We start from the raw sequence: 19,775 nt of genomic DNA, 5'->3' as shown, positions 1-19,775 counted from the left end.
TCAGAGAAGATTTAGAGAAAATTTTAGATCTTTCTACCCTGTGTAAGTGCATTGAACTCTCAAGAAAAAATGCAGAATATTAATTGAAATTTGATTTGACACAATACTTGAGGCAGTGGTTACTTTTACCAGTTTGAACATCAGATTCTGGAATTGCAAAACTATTATAAATTTGTGGGCTCTTTCAACCTTGCATATATGTAATGACTATTGGTTTTTACAGAATTTCTGAATGAGGAAACACACCATCATGAGGGGTCCTGAGATATTGCAGTTGGTGTGTGATTTATCCCATGTTTGTGCAGAAACAGTTGGCTAATCATTATCTAAAAGCTAGTTCTCCTAAACATTACACAGCCTTTTTCATTTGGTCAGTGCTTGTGGTTCATATTCAGGCAGCTGTTGCTAGAAAATTTTGTTGGTATTCTAAAAAGAAAGCCACAGAATTCACAGAATGTAAGTCTGTAGGAGTGGTAATAAACACCTGAAAAAATTAATATGTTCTAGTAAAAATTTCCATATCATACCACAGCTGTTAATGGAACATCAACATGGAGTTTTCTCTCTAGAAAAACAGGCAAAATTGTCAACCACAAAAGAAATTTTTCCTTCTGTTCTACAGAATTACATGCACCACTTGAATAGATTGATGATGACAAGGGGAGTGCAAGACCTAAGAAGCAGATATTGATTTATCTACTTACCCATAACATCATGCTGACAACCACCATGGTGGCCTTTAGTGGACTCTGTATCATGGCGCTTCCTTCACACCCGTATATCCATTCAGACTGGGGGTGTCTTCTATAAAAGAGTAGAAATTCTTCCAAGAGAAGAGAATTACCAGAGTAAGAATCAGCGTTTGGGGAACCTAACTCTTGATGGGGAGATTCTTTGAGAGCTGATACTCCGATTCAAGGAGTTAATTTTTCTTCACAGTAAAAATGCAAAAGTATGTAAAAGAACCTCATATGAATAGATCATCAGAAGACTGCCAGAGCCTCTTGTCTCTAGAATTAAGAATGTTGTCACATTGAATAGAATGTGTCAGAGCTGTAATTCATAGTCAAATCATTTACAACAAAGAAAGAGGAAATGTTGTCTATGGATGTAAATGATTAGCAGAAGAGCAGTTTTAAGCAAATATATAAATTACATGCAAAGCTTTTAGAAAAAAAAGTTATGAAAACACTTTGTACTTCTGTGTCTAAACTTTTTCTTTGTCTGAAGTGTTTAAATGTCTTCAAATGCTTGCAGTTGTAAAGAGCTTGAGGAAGGGAAAAAGCAATCTAGTGAATTGTTCTATAGCCTATGTTTTGAATAAAGCTTGTTATACATTGGATATTCATTGTGACTGTACTGGATACACTGGGTACTGTCCTACTGCTCAAATAGTGGGATAAATTATTTTATATCATATATTCTTTTATATCATATATTCTAAGTCATATATTCTTGTTTTCTTTTTTAAAAGGTTATCTGCTCAGCCTTGGGGCTTCTATAACCACTATTCAAGAGTGACTGCAATGGATTTGCATATGATATCAACAGAAAATTCATCATATGTCAGTTGATCCAGAAAAATTCAATTTCATTTTCTGTCTTCCATATTTTTCATTGTTCTGCTAGAATGAGTAGAATAGATATATCAAAATTATAAAGTAGTTCTGAATTTTTAAAGACTGGGTGCAAAGAGATGTCTGTTCCCATTACAAATTCAGATAATTTAATAGGTAAATTCCATGTCAATATCAAATAACCAAATTATCTCTTTCAAGAAATTTAATCCTTTTTTCACCATCTGCTATCCGTAAGTGAAAATCTTTCACATAGACTCATGTGAGATAGTCAATAATTGCAACTAGATTGAATTTCTTTAGCTAAGTTTACTTCCAGGTTTCTGTGATTGTAGGTCCAATAGCCTAGGTCTTTCCCTCAAGACCTCCTCCAAAATGACATTGGCAGGTGCCATAGCTTATGGAAAGTGCCTCTTTTTTTGATGTATGATCTGGTCCAGCATTTCTGTGGAGGGTGATTGCCATATCAAAGTATAGAAATCAGTTGAATATTTTGCTTCCTCTATTGCAATAGAATAGAAACTCATTTAAGTTAAATGTATCTATAGATCCCAAACTCTTTATTACTAGTTAAAATGATAACTTTAGAGTTCACCTGACAGCTAAGAAAATATCTTGCTTTTTCCATTTATGCTTCTGTTCAGGAAATACCACACTGACTTTTATAATCCACTTGCATTCAATTTCTGTAGAAATTACAAGGCAATAAAAGAAGTTGTGATATCCTTCTACTGCATTATCTGTAGGCAGTTGCTTAAAATAAATAATTATTTTATTTTACCTGTGGTTCCTGGTGTTTCCTTTTTTCCATAAAGCAGGACAGAAGAGGTCTTCACAGTTTCAGAAGAAAGGCAGAAAGCTTTTGTGCAAATGCAGTGGAATTTTTTCCCTAAGAGTCTGTCTGTTGAGTGAAACTCCTGGAATGCTAGCACATTATTAGAAAGGAGCAAGAGAAGTATACCAGCTAAGTGTTGCAGTAGGACCTGTTGAAGTTCAACAACATCAGGGGAAAAATGAATATTGTTCCTGATGTGCTTGATTGTAATTGTTCAGATTTACCAGCAATATACCAGTTCAATTAATCAAAATAAAATGTGTAAATCCAAGGGAGTAAAAAAAAACACCGAAACTTTGAGCACTACGTAAATGAGAGATAAAAATCAAATGTACAAAGGAATCATTAGAGAAGATATGTTAGAGATCTGGTGGCAGAATATGCAAGATATTCACCGTTCTAAGATATAGGATGCATAGCCTAAGATGAATAATACAACTTCAGTAACATAAAAAATCAAATAGCTGTATTTGTACTGTGACATAAAGACATACATTTCATTCTTATAAAAAAGGATATGGTAGATTATGTGGAAGGTTGTAAATGCCTGCAACTCAGCAGATCTTGACCATGGTAACAGCTTCATAACATACAGTCATAGGCAGGCTTAAAAACTGGCTCAGCTGGTGCTAGCATATGCAGTCAATGGTACCAAAACCTTGAGTGTCTGCAAAATCCAAGCTATGAAAGCAAATTAGAAGAGGCTTTGCTTACAGTGATGTTGTCAACTGAACTTCTAGGTTCTGTAATCTTGCAAGCCCACAAAAAACCAAAGATGATAGAAGCAAATCAGAGCTTGAAATCAACCTGGGCCTTTCAGGAGGCAGTATCACTCTAAACTCTAAATGATTAAGAAAGAATGAAACCCTAAGGCTGTAATTTGTTATTGTTCAAATGGATTCAGAGTTCCCATGTTTATAGCTGAGAACCAGGCTTGGGACTCACAGACCACAATATCAATTTAATAATGTGATTTTGTGTAACCCACAGGAAAAAAAAAACCAACCACCCACAAAGTAGTACAGACATATTATAGAATAAGATGTAGGATATTTTTACAGGTAAAATAATTCCACCCATTGCTGTCACATATAGAAGCTACAAATCTGTTATAAGAAAATCTCTTTTCTTTGAACAAGCACTGTTGAAGTCCTTTTAATTGCAAATGGAGACTTAGGTGAGCAAACTTTGCATATTGGTAGAAGACTGTATTCTTTAAATGGAATTATATTTTTAATATGAAACTTTATAAACATCAGAACAACCATGCAGGAATGCTAGCCAAGGTAAAACACACTGGTCTTCTCAATAATTAATCTTGTTATTTAATGAATAGCACTGGTGGTGGAGTTAGAGAGTTAACCCTAAAGAAATCATAACATGGAAACAGCATGTGAATGATGATCCTTCTATCCTTCTCTCTTTCTCGTCAGTATACTGCCTATGAAATGCTAATATAATTTCAGTACAGAATTTACCAGTATTATTCAGTACAGAATCACAAGAGTGTTGGGAGTATACATAAGACAGAAAAGAAAGATTTGAAGAGGACAGAGATTATCGCCTAAATTCAAAGCTATTTCTCCTGAGTACAGTCATCTGAATATGATATGACTTCTCAAAAAGAATTCTCTGTATATTGTTTTTTATCAGTTTCATTTCCTGTATGGTGATATACAGTAGAAATATGGGAAAAGGTAGGGCTGGCTAACAAAATAAATATTATACTAGTATTTAAAATGTTACTATGATTTCTCATAGCCATTAAAAGTCAGTAAATAACTCATTTAGAGGGTAGGAAATAATGGCATGCCTCTAAGAAATGTTTTTATTAAAGAGAATGTAAAAGCCCTGGAAAATTTTGCTGACATATGCTTTCAGGAATTAACTTTATTTTATTTAACAGCTGTCTTGGCAGAAGGAAGAAAATTTTTAAGTCTGTCGAGCCAAATGACCTATGTGCCTACTTGATGCTCCTCTCTTACCAACCTCTCTGAAGCTGTTCCATTTTTCTCTAAAAGCATGCACTAATTATTATAAATTGTTCTATTAAGTGTTGCAATTTATGGCCAACAGTATTCAAAGTTGAGCTGCAGCAAACAGATACACTATGTGGACAGACAGGTTTTTCTGAGGCTCCTTGACAGGATGTTACCAGGGGAAAGGAGCAAGTGACATAGAGAGAAATGTTCCTGGGCAAATAATATAAGTTCAGTTTGCCTGAGGAAGGAGGAGGGGAGAACCACACCTTTACTACATGAGGTTGTGCAAAGCAGACATCCGCAGAAACTCTCCCACCTCGAGTAGCAGAGCTCACAGAGACTTCAAGAGTTCAATTGTTGGATTTGGATGGAATTCCCAAAGTCAGCTTTGCTACTTTCAGATCTTAAGGTGAATGATGTGACACTTCAAATGTCATCAAGTTTTTAAACATGAGAAAAAAGCTCCACAAAATTAGAAAGAATTAAAAAATAATCCCTTTATTTTCACAAGGAAAAGTAGTGGTGTTTAATTGAGCAGTCCAGTAGAAGAAATTACAACTGACCTTTTTACTTCAACAGGCCTTTGTACTTCAACATTCAATAATATGAAATAAATTAGAAGTGATTTTGAAAAGGACTAATGAGTATATGACTGATTAGGTGGAATTTTATGAATACTACAAGAAAGATAAAATATACTTTATATCCCTCTGGTGATTATAAGTTTGTTGTTTTTTGCTTGCTTTTTGGTTTTTTCCTTTTTTTTTTTCTAGTAAAAGTCCAGGAGGCAAGCATACACTGAAATGAGGAGGTAATTTTCTGAAGTGTCTGTAAGAATCATAAAGGTCATGGTTTTCTTTATTTTTACCCTGGCATTATTGAAAGGTTCACAGAAAATTAGGTATATTTTCAAGGGCTTTATGACCTTTCTTGAAACAATGCCAAATAAGTAGTAATAAAATATTTCTGTAGAACTACCTCCCTTACTATTTTAGGATTCTGTTTTTCTCCAAGTCCCTTTTTGTTGCCACTGGTGGTGCAGCAAGAGATCCATAGCATTGGAATGAATATTACATAAGATCCTTGCAAAACAGATGCCTCTAGAAGTTCTTTTCCATCCTCTCATTATCATGGAAAACAGTCTTTCAACCATCTTTGAAACGCCTCCCAAAAATGTGCTCTAAGCTCATCTACTCGTGTCTGTGAGCCACCTGCATGTACATCTGTACAGGAAATGCTGGTCATATTGGCCATCATTACCAATTGTTCTTCTGTTTTCCATTTCCAAGGACTTAATATTGCACTATTTTCTTTTTCTGTTTACATTGCAAGCAAATATTTGGCTTCGTCATGCTAAAGTGAGCAGTGAAAACCATTCCATATGATTAGTGTTGTTCCACATGGTAGCTGGAATCTATTCAATTTAATGACCTTAACTGGTTTTTCAAGTGGGATTTTTTTTTTAGTCAGGCTGCCTAATTAGATTTCTGGATTAACATTAGCAATTCCCTTCAGGGTGATAGCTGAGGGATTTTTAGTACTGCATTTTGTCTCTGACCTTGGCCACTCTCAATGTGTTTGCATTTTAAACTACCATGCCTGAATATGGGTGGCTTAAGAGATGATCCTGAGCAGCTTCAAGCAGTATTGCACTATATTGAATTACCCTATATAATATGTAGACTGTGTAATATAGCATTACACTATATCACACTAGACACTCTTTTGCCTCATATTGTTCTGTTCCATGGCTAAATTTGACATTACCTGTAAATGTCTAGGAAGCTGGTGGGTCTAAGTATGATAGCTGTTAAGGTTCTCAGGATAGAAAGAGATGAAATGGGCTTTACTGCCTCTAAATTAAAGAGAAGGAAGTGATGACATGGCTGTGAAAACACTGTTAGAAATCTGTTAACAGTAAGACTTTTGATTCCTCTGCAGCCTTTCAGGTTTTGAATGTGTTTTGTGGTGTTCTATTAGTTTTTTTTCTGTTCTGTTTAAGGAATAGGTACTTGGGAGGAAAAATTCCTATTGTTACCTCAAGTATTTACCTTTTACAGTGGATTCAGGTCTTTCTTCATTTTGTCTCACAGTCCTTTGTGTATGGAGCAATAGAGAGGGAAACGAAAATCAAACAATGTGCTAAAGGTTGAAATTGAAATCCTACTTGATAGGATTATAAAATGTGTTGCACGCTGTGTCTGAACAAAACAGGATCACAGAAAAGAAGACAGGTCAACTTGTTGCTTGCTGCAGAAAATTTAGAGGCAATGGAAAAATGTCTATGCATGTAAGTGAAAGCAAGGGACTCAGATTAAGAAGCTGGCAGAATCAGCACTGAAAGAAGCCAAGAAAAACAGATGCCAGATCTAAATACCAATTCTGTAAGGACTGAATCACTTATTCAGCAGCCATACATTGACTGCCTACAATAATTGACATGGGTACAATGCTGTTGTCTGCTTGGGGAAGAGTTTTTGCAAAGTCAGATTGAAATTATTCAGAGAGGTCAAAAATGGCTGTGAAATCATCTCTCTATTTTTTGTTCATACAGATACTATAATGATCCAGATGTTTGCCCTTCTACAAATCATTGAGCAACTCTCTGGGCTATAAACATAGTGTTCAAAACATATTTCACAACTTAGACTACACATTGCTGTCTAATAATTTTAACGTATGTGTGGGTCCAAATACTTTCAAATGTATTTACATTATCTCTTAAATTCATACTTTTTTCAACTTATGGTCTAATAATGAAAGATATTACAGACTGTAAAAACATGGATTCGAGTGATCAATGCTGTATTGCTTAATCCTGTATTGTTTGGAACTTATTGAAAAAGCTGTTGTTGATATGACAAGGCGATTGTTCATGCTCAAAAATGTCAATGTCTTCTTTCAGTTTTGAGTTTGTTGCTAAATTTTGTAAAAGCCTAGGACTTAAGATGTAGGGTCCTTGAAAGCCACCAATTTCATTTCGCTGCTCCTATACAGGACAAATTGTACAACAAAATTTCTGATCACTGTTTGTCTAATCTGTTTCTTAAAGCCTGTAATGAAAGAGACTCTCTGATCACATTCAATAAACCAGTGCTAAACAAAAGAACACTGTGGGAAATGGGCTTTAAACTATCCAAGTTCTGCAGGTAAATAATTATTTAGAGAAGCCTTCACCATACAGTACACACTCTCTTCATTGAACCATGTCTAGTCTTGCTATTTTATGTACATAGATACAGTATGGAAAAAATACATTTAGAGCAGTCAATGGATACATGCTATTAAGCCATAGTATTGCACAAATTAGGAATATAAATAAATTGTGATTGTAATATTTGTGGATTGTGGTTTTTGAAATAAGTTTTGAGGTTTTTTTTTCCTCTTAGAGTTTGACATGCTGAATAATTTTAATAAATACTCCAATGGGTTAGGTTTATTTTAATTAAAAGCTTGTCTGTTTTTTAAGATGGAGGAGCAAATTGTTATAGCTGGTTTTCCATGCGGTGAACTTCATTGATTTTTATTAACTGTATGCTGGTATAGCAACTTAATTTGTACTCTTCAGCATTTAGAAGCAAGGAGGCAGGCAACTCTGAGTTTCCATAATATATACAGTTGGTTGCTGTCAGTGAAGAGGATGTCATTTCATACTGTATAAAGCAAGCGTTGTATAAAGCAAGGCTATAGGTTATTTACTAATTTAATATTAAAGAAATGTCCTCTCATTTTGATCTTAGAATTCAGGAGACACAAATGGAAACAAGTCTTGTCTGCCAATTCAATGCTTAATGTTGAAAGCTGGATTTGTTTTGAAACTGGTGCAGTAGCTCTGTTATCAGAATGAGTATTTTCAGTTACCATAAGGCAGCATCTTAATACCATCATAATTCTCTAACATGAAAGGGGGAAATAAGTATGACATCTTATAAATGAGTGGTAAATATTTGCTCTTAAAAAATGGCTTGTTTACTGAATGTGAAGTGATAAAAGTAAAATGCCAAATAATATTAAGACTTCTGCTTATTATAGATTAATAATTTTCTCTTGGTGCTCTCCTTAAGTGTAAAGATAGCATACTGATCATTACACTAACTTAGTTACTTAGTTTGTGTATATTTGAAAACTTATCCTTGCATTTTCACCTTTATTTGTTGATCTCTTTTGCTGTGAAGGTGTTGCAGAATGCTTCTAGACAGTTATGCTTCAGCTGAGATGTGAATAAAATTCAGTGTCGGATAAGGTGCTTCTGATGTAGAATTTACAAAGTACATTAGGACTACATGAGAGAAAAAAACTGGCAAGACAGATAGCTTGATGCATATGCCCAGCAAGAGATAAATTCTTAAGCAAGGATATATTGTCTAAACAAGCCAGGTATAGCAGACTGCTTCCTGTTGGGAAATAAAACTATGGAAATAAAACTTTTGTTTTAAAAGTGAGAACTTTATTTTTAAAATTTTACTGGCAGAATTTTTCAGAGGCCATCAAATCTTTAAAATATTTCTCTAATATTTGTAGAGATGGACAAGATTCTCCTTTTAGTTACCAATCTAAAATTTATTCTACATAATTCTACATAATTTTTTTCTCTACATAAGAGAATTTGAATCCAAGAATAACTGTTCACAAATTAAAGTGCTGCCAATTTTCAGCTTACAGGTAGAAGAAGAAAAAAAACAGAGCAGAGTGTTATTTCAGCTCAATTGTAAAATTCAGTGCATGTACATCAGGCACTCTTAAAAACTGGGAGTGGTAGGAATAATAGAAAGGGAAAACTTTGTCAGAAGAAACAGAGGGAGGAAATATGGTCACAATAGAGGTTGTGGATAATACACACAAAATGCTATAAATAAATAAATATCCAGTAGGAATATAAGTAAAGCTTGCAGGTTATTAAAAGGGTTTAAAATTCTTAGATTAGTTATTTAGACTATATTATGTTCATGGAGTCAAATAAATTTGAAGACACATTTATGGTTTCACTTGGAGGCATCAGTGAGTGACAGCAGTTATAGAACCTAACACACTTTTAACAGCTGTAGTGGCTCAAGCCAAAGGCTGAGTTGTGTTCTGTATCCCTCAACATCCACAAGTGAATGGCTTGAATAAGGAAGAGCAGGACAAGGTTATAAAATGACACTTCTGTGTAATGCTAATTTCATGCTCCAGCTATTTTCACATTGAAAATCTCCTGAGTCTATGTGGTCCTATTAATTTGCAACCCACTACGAATTTCTCTTCCATAAACCTTTTCAGTCCTCCAATCAACCAACTACATGAACTTCTTGGATGTACATTATTTTTTACAAGGTCTTTGCACCTACTCTTTTCTATCCTGTAATGTATTCCTACTGGCTCAATTTGACACCTCCTCTTTCCTGCACTGGAAAAGGAAATGAACAATTTCTGTCCATCTTACTTCATGCCACTTGTAGCTTTATTATCTTCTATAATTTCTCCTTTCTTTTTTTTCTTTTCCACAAGAAAAAGTGACAAGTCACTTCATAGGTCAGTATACAGAAATCACTGAGACATTTTCTAATGAAATTAAAACATCTATAAAGTGCTGAAGTTTTCAAATGTGTAGGAAAACTTGAAATATAATTAATTGTATTGTGTGAGTACCAATTTAGCACTCACCAAATAAAATAATACAGAGATGTGATATATTCACAGAGATTTAGCTGGATCAATATACTTCTGTTGATTTTATTGGTTGTATGTAGAGTTTTATGTGATAATTTCTGTTCCTTTACCATGCAGAATTGAGCAAGTGATGAAGAGTGCTTTCTCTTTATCTCTCTTTTCCTTTGGTGTTACATAGCTTAACCAGTGCCACAGAACAGAGGCAGTTGACTGTTGAGCTATTCAAATTTCTCATCAGATAAACTGGAATACTTTGTGTTTACTATCTGTGCTCTTCTAAACCATTGTAATAGATTTGTTGTTATCAGAACTTTCTCTATTTTCTTATTTTTGTCTCTTAACTGCAGACCATCTTTTTTTTCCCTGTTTCACACAGTCTCACCTTCTTCTTTTCATACATTTTCACCCTTGTTGGTCTGAGGCTGATTAAGTGATCAGAAATCTTTAGCGATTTACCTCTATGCTATTTAAGACCATCATTATCACTGCTCAGAATGACTCTGAAGAAAAGTTGAACCTACTGTTAAAGCATTATGGGAGGCAATTTTCAAAACCTCTCATTTCTCACTACAAAATCAGATTTTGAAAAAAATCTAAGAGAAGAATTTGACACTGAAAAACCTCCTACCAGCTAAAAACTTTTGTCACTACTGAAGTCCCTTAGCTAGCTGAGAGAAAACTGTACCACAAGTAGTTCATTCAAAGACATGAGAATATGTGTTTCAAGACCAAATTCTAAATATATTCAGTTTCCTATTTCTTCTGAATGCCTGTTCTTGACTAGTGATATTTTTGGGCTTTAGTAACTATTATTTTTAAGACTAGAAACATAATTATTCTTTTTCATATCTTTCCTCTTCTCATGAAATCTAATTCAAGTATTGATTTTTATTGACAAGGTGCTCTCATTGATAAAAAGCTACAGCCTCTATCTGGTTTTGGAGCTCCCTGCTTGCCAAATCTTAGTCCTTGAGAGGTTTCTTTGATACTGCTACATTCTCATTTTTAAAAGACAGTATTCTAAAGAAAAATAGTCTTAATTTGTCTCTCTGGCCTGGCACTGACTGTTTTCTAACTCCAGATACCCATGCAAAGAACAATACTCATTTTCATCTGGGGACAAATATTTCTAGTCAAGAGACACATCAAATCTTCTTCTTCCCTTTTCCTTGTCTTCCTTCCTACAAGAGACATAAAGAACTGCAATGAAAAATAAATGCATGAATAAATAAGCATTCAGAGGATCCAGCAACAAATCACCCAGAAGGAAAGCAATGCAGAGAAGGAAGCTGAAAGAGCCATCATATTTACCAGCAGTCAGTGATCATGGAAAAAAATTACTTGTTTGAGGTAGTCACCCATGGCAAGTACATGGCAAGGACATCTGGAGAAACGTTGTTAGTTTGCTTCTGTGATGATTCCTTCTAAATGCTGAGTTTCACAGATGACCAGTGTGTTAACCAACCTTCATTCTACACCTTCTGATATTTAACCTTGTATATTTTGACACCAGCAACTCTCTTGAGGAAATTATAGAGCTTTTGTAGGAAGATGAAAAGAACTATCTTCCCCCCCACCCCAAGCTGTTGTAACTGAACGTAAGGAAACAAGAACCCAGAACCTGAGACATCTTCACTTTGTGTGGTCTAGAGCTGAGTGCTCTGAACCTCTGACCCTGTGAAGGAGGGGGTTGCCCATTTTGCTGCTGACAGAATGAGAATTAGCTCAGTCTGAGATTGCATCCTAATGCAAATTCCAGAACTGCTTAAACAATTCCTACATTTTTCTGGAATGAATCAGGCAGGGAGACATAGCTTATGAGGTGTCTTATACTTGCCTTTGAGTCACTAGCCTCCGAGATCCAACAATCCACTCCAGAAGATTAGAAATAACCAGTAAGGATTTGTTGAAATTAAAGAAAAATCAGACACATCATCCACGCAGTGTGCAACTAAGAATATGTGAGAACACTTTAATTTTTTTCTTCTCTTTTTCCACTCTCTCTATTCCAGGAAAAGGAAAGGTATGATATGTTGGTCCCAGCTGGCAGGCAATCTCACACCCAGCTACTCCCACACTCCCCCTCCTCAGTAGGACAGGGGAAGACAAGAAAAAACAGGAATGAGAAACATTTTGGATCAATATGGATTCAGGAACATCACTTACTAATCATCATTGTCAGTAAAACAGACTTTATTTGAGATTAATAAATTTATTGTCAATGAAAATAAACATGGAATTACTTATTTGGGTATTGGAAGGAAACGGACAATAAACATTTGCATACTTAGAGAAAACACCTTTCCTCCCCTTTTTTCCAGACTCAGCTTCACTCCAAATTCCTGTTTCCTCCTTATTATTGCCATGATTACACTGATTTCCTACAGTGAGGCAATGCACCATGCAAGGCTGGGGCAGTGTGTGGGTGTGTATGAGTGTTACAGTCAGTATATAGTGGTTTCCTCCAGCCACTCCTTAGTTTTCATTTTCTCTGCTCCTGTTAGGTTCTTTGCACCACTGCAGCAGAGAAAAGTACCTGAGTTTGGATTGAGATAGCTTGACTTGTTCTTTTTTTTTTAAGAAAATATGTCTTCCAGTATGTGCATACTTAGAATTCCAGCCTGGTACTTCTGTGATAAAAATCAACAGGATGTGGCTCATATAGGAACCAGCTATTTTTAGGTAAAATTCCTGAAGTGGGATATAATTTTAAGTCTTCTCTGCATTTTTATTTCTGATGCTGCTTGCTTCAGGCTTGAATGATACATGATTAATAATTGAGCACATCTTATTTATACATTCCTTTACAATAGATGCATGAGAAGAAACCAGAAAATTGCGGGGGTAGGGGAGGAAAAGGCAAAAAATATGTTTCTATGGTAGATCCTGCCAGAAAGACATGAGCCAGTAGTGATGGTAAATTTTATGCCAATCTACACGTGCTTAACTTTTATGCATTACTTTTTACACTCCTTAATTTTCATACATGTCCCACTCACTCTTGCTCAAATGAATCAGCAGAAAGATTGTTGCAACTGCATTAAGGTTAGATTCTCCCAGAATACATGCTGGTTAATGGGGATAAAAGCCAGTTTAAAAATCAATACAAGGTATGTTTCTCCTAAATGAGATTCCAGGTATTCTAATATCTTAGGCTAAGTTTATATTTTTTCTTGGCATGTGACAATTATCTGCCTGTACTTCCAACCAGAGCAAAATAATATTGTCAATTAACTTCATTACAAAATCTAATGAATTTTAAAATAAGAGTCTCACTTACTCTGCCTTAAAGAGCTAGTACTAATGCTCTGCTTGTAATACATTGAAGTAACTACCATATCTACCTTTCTTCCTACTAAGAATTGCTGTCAGTAAACTCATCATAAATAACCAGTGTCTTCCTTTTGAAGATTAAAAACTTCTACTGAGAAGACTATGAAAAAGCATATTGTATTCACTATTCTATTCAAAGGAAATAGGAACTATAGTGCAAAAAAAAAAATTGAAAATTTTGAAACAAGACTTTTTTGGGAGAGTAGTTTAAAAAGCATAGTACAGCATTACAGTCTTAGCAATTGCCATGGTAATTCTTGTGTTCCCAGTCAGAAAAATCTCTGAAATCTCTGCACTGTCCATTTTTTTTGCAGAATGTAATGACGTCCACCTTATTCAGTATCTAGTGTTCAGGGGCAGCTGTATCTATATGTTTCACAGAGATAAGCAGAACTATTCTCCTGGAATAACTTGTACATGGAATTATATGTCTAAGGGTTACTTCATTCCTCACCAGCAGTAGGTGTTTGTTATATTTAGTTTTTAAACATGAAAATTTATATACACAGAGTCATAGAATAATTTTGTTTGGAAAGTATCTGTAAGATCATTGAGTCCAGCCATTAACCTAACAAGTCAAATCTCCTACTAAATCATATCCTTAAAAGAGGAATCTAAATGTCTTTTAAATACCTCTAAGGATGGTGACTCAATCACTTCTCTGTTCCAGTGTTTGACAACCGTTTTGGTGAGGTAATTTTTTCCTATTATCAAAACTAAACCTCCTTCAGCACGAATTGAGATAATTTCCTTTCATCCTGTTGCTTGTGACTTAGTAGAAGAGACTCCCCCTCCCTCCCCCTTACTGCAGGCTCATTCAGGTGCTTGTAGAGAGCAATCAGGTTCTTCCTAAGCCTCCTTTTTTCCAAGCTAAACAAGCCCCACTCCTTTAACTGCTCGTCATCAGACTTGTGCTCCAGACCTTTCACCAGCTTTGTTGCCCTTCCCTGGACATGTTCCAGCACCTCAGCATCTTTCTTGTAGTGTGGGGCCCAAAACTGAACAGAGAGATTTGAGGTGCGGCTTCACCAGTGCCAAATACAGGGGGATGAAATGTTCCTCAGTCCTGCTTGCTACACAACCATAAGCCTTTTAATAAACTCTTCTACTAGATCTGTAGGTTTTATTATTATTTTAAGTGTACAGTTTCACTTAGAATTTTACTATTTATCTTTAGAACTCGTATAGTTAGCTCTTGGGATACAGTGCTTTCAGCCATCACAGCTTCATTTTGAGTTAGATCTTTATCTCTCTGCCACATTCTGGTATCAGTGTTGTCAGGAATAATGAGTTTAAACCTGCAGGTAGTTTTCTTCAGCAGCCTAAAACACAAACATATGTCATGTCATTTTATTACTTTCAGAGTTTATTACATAGCTTGTTTCATATATGTCATAATATATTTTCTGCTTGTTTGCCCATTAACTACTACAATGTTTTTTTCATTGATTCTGACACATTGACCACATTAGCCTTTCTCTGGAATATCTACAGTTAGTACAGAAACAAATTATTCCAATGTTAGGAACTTTGTATGATGGTTCATTAGCAGATCTTGTGTCACCCTCCTGAAAGGGTGGTCTTTTGAAATTCCCCCGGACAGCTACGATTGTTTTAAAACATTTCTGCCACGCCACTTGCTTGGTACCATTTTACAGCTGGGCAGTCAGAACCTTCAAAGATGACCTAGTGGAACAGATTGTACAAGTGTTTCACATCCACTTCAGCAAGGTTGTACAACTTAATATCCTAAATTGTTGAAACAGAATACCAACTACAATAGAGCTATCCACAAGAAAATGGGGACAAACAAAATATTTTAGAATTTTGCAACAGGATTTTTTCAAGTATATCCTCCTTTTTTGACATAGGTAAGGAGAAATCTTTCTGAATAATTCTCAAATATTAATTTTATATAAAAAATTCCTCTTACAGTACAATATGATGTCTTTCTTTTCCTAAGAAAAACCTGATTGTATTTGTCTGGTGAATATACTTGAAGGCCCACATACTTCTGTAAAACTGCCACAGTTTTATTCTGTGTTACATATTTCCAAAAACTACCAAAAGCCTAGTCTGCCGTAAAATATGAGGCTAATATGAAAAAAAAAGCACTGCATTCATATTTCCAGAATAGAATTGACATTATTGCTGACAACTACAGATCAGTAGGAAAAGTGTGAAGAAAACACAGATCTTCCATCTGCTTCATCCATCTGCTGAGAAAAGGAACTGTGTTACCATTAGCAGGTCTGTCTCTACAATTCTGTGTCTTCTATGTACATTTTCATGACAAATGTCTTAAACATCCATATTTTTTACCTCTACAGATAACTGTACTAAATAGCATTTAATTTTAGCTCTAAGTTTGCTATTTTTTCAAACAAAATGCATAATAGAGCATAATTCCCGGATTTCTCCTTAAATTTCCTGACTATAAATCAGTGATTCTTTAAAGCGTCTAATAAAAGAGTCTAGTTCAATATTATGTATACATGATAAATCACATTTAATATTTTTTGACTGAGGATTTTGGCACAGTGTGTCATTTGGCTGGTTTCTATCTGCCTACATTCTATTTCAATGTTGACATTCTTTTCAAAATTGAAAGAAATGAAGTTGGGATGTAAACTTCAGATCAAATAGTATTCTCCAAGTCCATGTATGGAGGTTATTGTTGAGGAGATCAGTTTTGTTGGACTTCTACATTAGAAGTGTCAATCACAAACACAGAGAGTGAGAGAGACTCCTGAAGAATTCTACTAAATATTAATTATTTTTCAATATGCTATATTTTATTTGTCCTATGGGTTGGGAAATTTAGAAAGGAAACAAATTTTCTAGTTACACAAATCCTGTCCAGTGGTGGCAGTAGCCTGTATCCAGCAGCTCCAGGCATTAAGATTTCTAGAATTCATACAAGGTCAGGTATTCTGCCCTTGCACCCAGTGCTCATGTGTAAACTCAGTAGGTCCTGTGGTTCACACAAGAATAACAGCAGCATTACATTCATGATTTCTGCTGCTGCACGGGCATCATAAGTTCCTTCAAAATTTACTCCCTTGCTAAGTCCAGGAAGTATATTGGAAAGGTTAAAGGTAAACTTTAGATCACTATCACTGGAATCACTCCAAGAGCTTTTCTGGTCACCTCCTTTCCTTAGCAACTCCAAATGAGGAAGGTTTTTGTTTGTGATTTTTGGGTTTTTTCCTTTTTTTTTTTTTTGTTAATGCAGGTAGTTCTGACACATAAACAGCTTTAGAATACTACTGGGAGACTTTTAAGACCTGTTATCTTGAATGCTGCGAACCATTCAGTAATAAAACTCAAAAAAACTATCTACAATGCTTATGAATTATATAAACATTGCCTTGCTTTTTAAAATAAAGTTAACTGAGACAAAAAGATTTTTCTGTTAAAAATAGTTTAAAAAGAGGTTTAAGTATAGAAAGTCATTATTCTGCAATATATATCCATCTTCTGAATGCCCTCATGATTAATAATCATAGTAGGACAGAGATGGTGAAAGGGAGACAGCTGAGTCTCTCTGGGGTTGCCATTGTGCGGTTGCAAGAGGTGGACAAACACTTTGCCTGTTCAAAGCCCAAACTGCAAGACCTTCTTTCATATCAGCAGGGAGAGTAATAGTTTTGGAAGAAAATGCTTTGCATTTTGCTGAAGAAATTGCACTCAATTTCATTGTTTTTCACCTTGTTAAAAGGTGAACTACAACTGTTATTTTTTATAGCAGTGATTTGTTTTGTTAGACTCTGTGAAGGTTCTTTGTTGTTGGCTGTTGTAGGGAAACAAAAAGAGTCACACCTCGGTTTTCTCTCTTGCACAGTATTTTACTTAGGAGGTGGAACAACTAGGAACAACTTTCTTCTGTCTTTTTTTCAGTGCTTAGCCCCATTGAGCAGATTAAATATAGGAACAAAACATATCTTGTGCATGAATCACCAAAGAAAAGACATTAAGGTGGTTTCATAAACATGTTGACATTTATTTTTAATAAAATATGGATTACTTCTTTTCTATTAGGATGAAAAAACAACATTTTTAAAACATGAACAAGTGCTGGTTAATATGCAGAAACTAAAGTGTATTGTAGATGATCAGAAAAATTGGAATCTTTTCTTTTTCCAAAGTATGGTTGCCAGTAATTTAAAGGGTCTTTTAAATCATTTGGTATTGAAGACAATCAGCAGCAATAAACATAATCTTCTATCAGAAGTAGCAAAAGAAGTTATAATCTCCTTCCTTCCCAATTTTATATACAAATATATTATATATATAACTTTTCTTAAAAATCTAAGCCCCGTATAGTTTAAAAGGTTATAGTTATACAAGTCATGTTAATAAGGAATTTGTTTCTTCAAAGATTTGAATGAAATAGTTTATTTTAAGCAGCTAGTTTTCAGATGCAATCTTCTCTCTTGTTTTTCAAGTTCATGGCATATAAAAACAAGAAAGGAATTAATAGTCTATTATGTATGTTTTGGCCTCCTTATGAGCTGTCACTCAGTAAATAGTCTCATATACACATAAGACCTCTTTCTGTGCAGTAACATCAATGTAAAGGAGCATTTCAATAACTGAAAAATTAATTTGCTCCCATTTGAAGGCCATTTCAACTATCAGCAAAATAGAGTTGGAAATCAAAATATATATCATCTATATCTATATCTATCTATCTATCTATCTATCTCTCTTTCCCTCTCTCTCTCTCTCTATATATATATTAATATATCTCAAGATATTTTGAGGTGATAGGACACTGTAAACAGTGAGAGTTTAAAATGCTATTAAATGCAAAAATTTGTTTTTTCCGCTAGATTTTTCATAACAAATGTGACATTATTTTGTCCTGTCACCTTGAAAGGAGTAATAAGATATATAGTATTGTTTTAGAAGTTGATTGAAATGTTGGCAAAAAAAAGAATGGCACAAAAAGAATTTAAGTAATGAATTGCAATTAAACTTGAATCTCAGGAAAGCACACATTTGTTTCTTTGCATGTATCTTCTCCAGTTGATTGTAATTCTTGTTACAGACGAATTAAACTTTTCTTCTTACATTTCTTTGGATGAATAACAGTAGAAAAACTATGTATAATCTTTCAGATATGTCAATGTATGTGCAAACTTTATGACTGTGAAATTAAATAGATCAATATTTAGGAAGCTCGGAACAAAAGATTGAAGGCATTTATAGTGAGTTGCATTAATCAATTTACTGTGTGCTTAGCATTGTTTAGCTGAGCTAATCATGTAAGATTAACCTTTAAAAATTTATATTACAAAGTATGATGATCCCAATCTTGGTTCCTAATGCTTTTAGCTCTATAAACAACGTTTGACATTTACCAACAGTAATGTCGTGGAAAAATGTTCCCATATCCTGCAAATGACACAGGTTTGATTATTTATTTTTTTTTAAGGAAGGAATTTAAGCTTGTTAGCTGTGTTGGTTTTGGTTTTTTGGGGGGAGGGGGATTTTGTTGGGTTTTTTTAAATAAGGATTTAAATTATGATATCACTTAAGATCATTAGACTTTAAGATCATTAGAAATGAAAGATCATTAGAAGTTAAAAAAATATCAGGCAAGCACTCAGATTTATTGCACTGGCCATTGTTTCCTCACTTTATTTGAACAAAGAGAAAGTACTTTAAAGAATGAATGTGAAAAAATCTGGTTTTAGCATATGTTCTGGTCTTGAATCACAGTAGCACTGAATTAGATGAAAAAGGATGAACTTCCAAAGAGTCCTGTCATTTTTGCAATGGTGTCTCATGTTTATACCTAGTTCTGATATTTGCCTTCAGGTAGTGCTGTACTGTAAATATTCAATATTGAGAATGAAAAGGAAATAGCAATTACTTCTGATAGATTCAGTGTTTACCATTCAAATTTTCTAGTACATTTCTTAATAGGAGCTCTGAGGAACTGTCAGTCTTAAATTAGTCTGCCAAGATTTTCTAAATCTATGGTCTGAGCCCTTCTCATGCTCCACAAATTTCTTTGCAAAGTTTACCAAATACAATTAAGAGAGAGACTTTCACATATTTTATGCAGCAACTTCTACGCACAAGGTTCCAGAGCTTAAAAGAATATTTAGTAACCATTAGAAAGGAGAATTTTTGTGACAGGCTCTGTTGCAGTACTAATCCCTGGTAGCAGTACCAAAATGCCATGGATCCTTTTTCCATGTAATACAAAGGCGGTCACTGACACCTCATGGGGCTGGAACATATTTCTTTCAGCTTGATGATACATCAGATCTCAAAGTGTGTGAGTGTAGGTGGCATATACCTTGAATACAAAAGCATTTCATACTCACCTATGTTTATTCTTCTATGAAAAGCAAAACCTGCTGGAAAGACCTGAAGAACATCACC

This window comes from Camarhynchus parvulus, chromosome 2 (assembly GCF_901933205.1).
Source record: "Camarhynchus parvulus chromosome 2, STF_HiC, whole genome shotgun sequence".
In the NCBI taxonomy this organism is placed as follows: domain Eukaryota; kingdom Metazoa; phylum Chordata; class Aves; order Passeriformes; family Thraupidae; genus Camarhynchus; species Camarhynchus parvulus.
The sequence above is the reverse complement of the archived record's forward strand: the minus strand, read 5'-3'. Positions refer to the sequence as shown.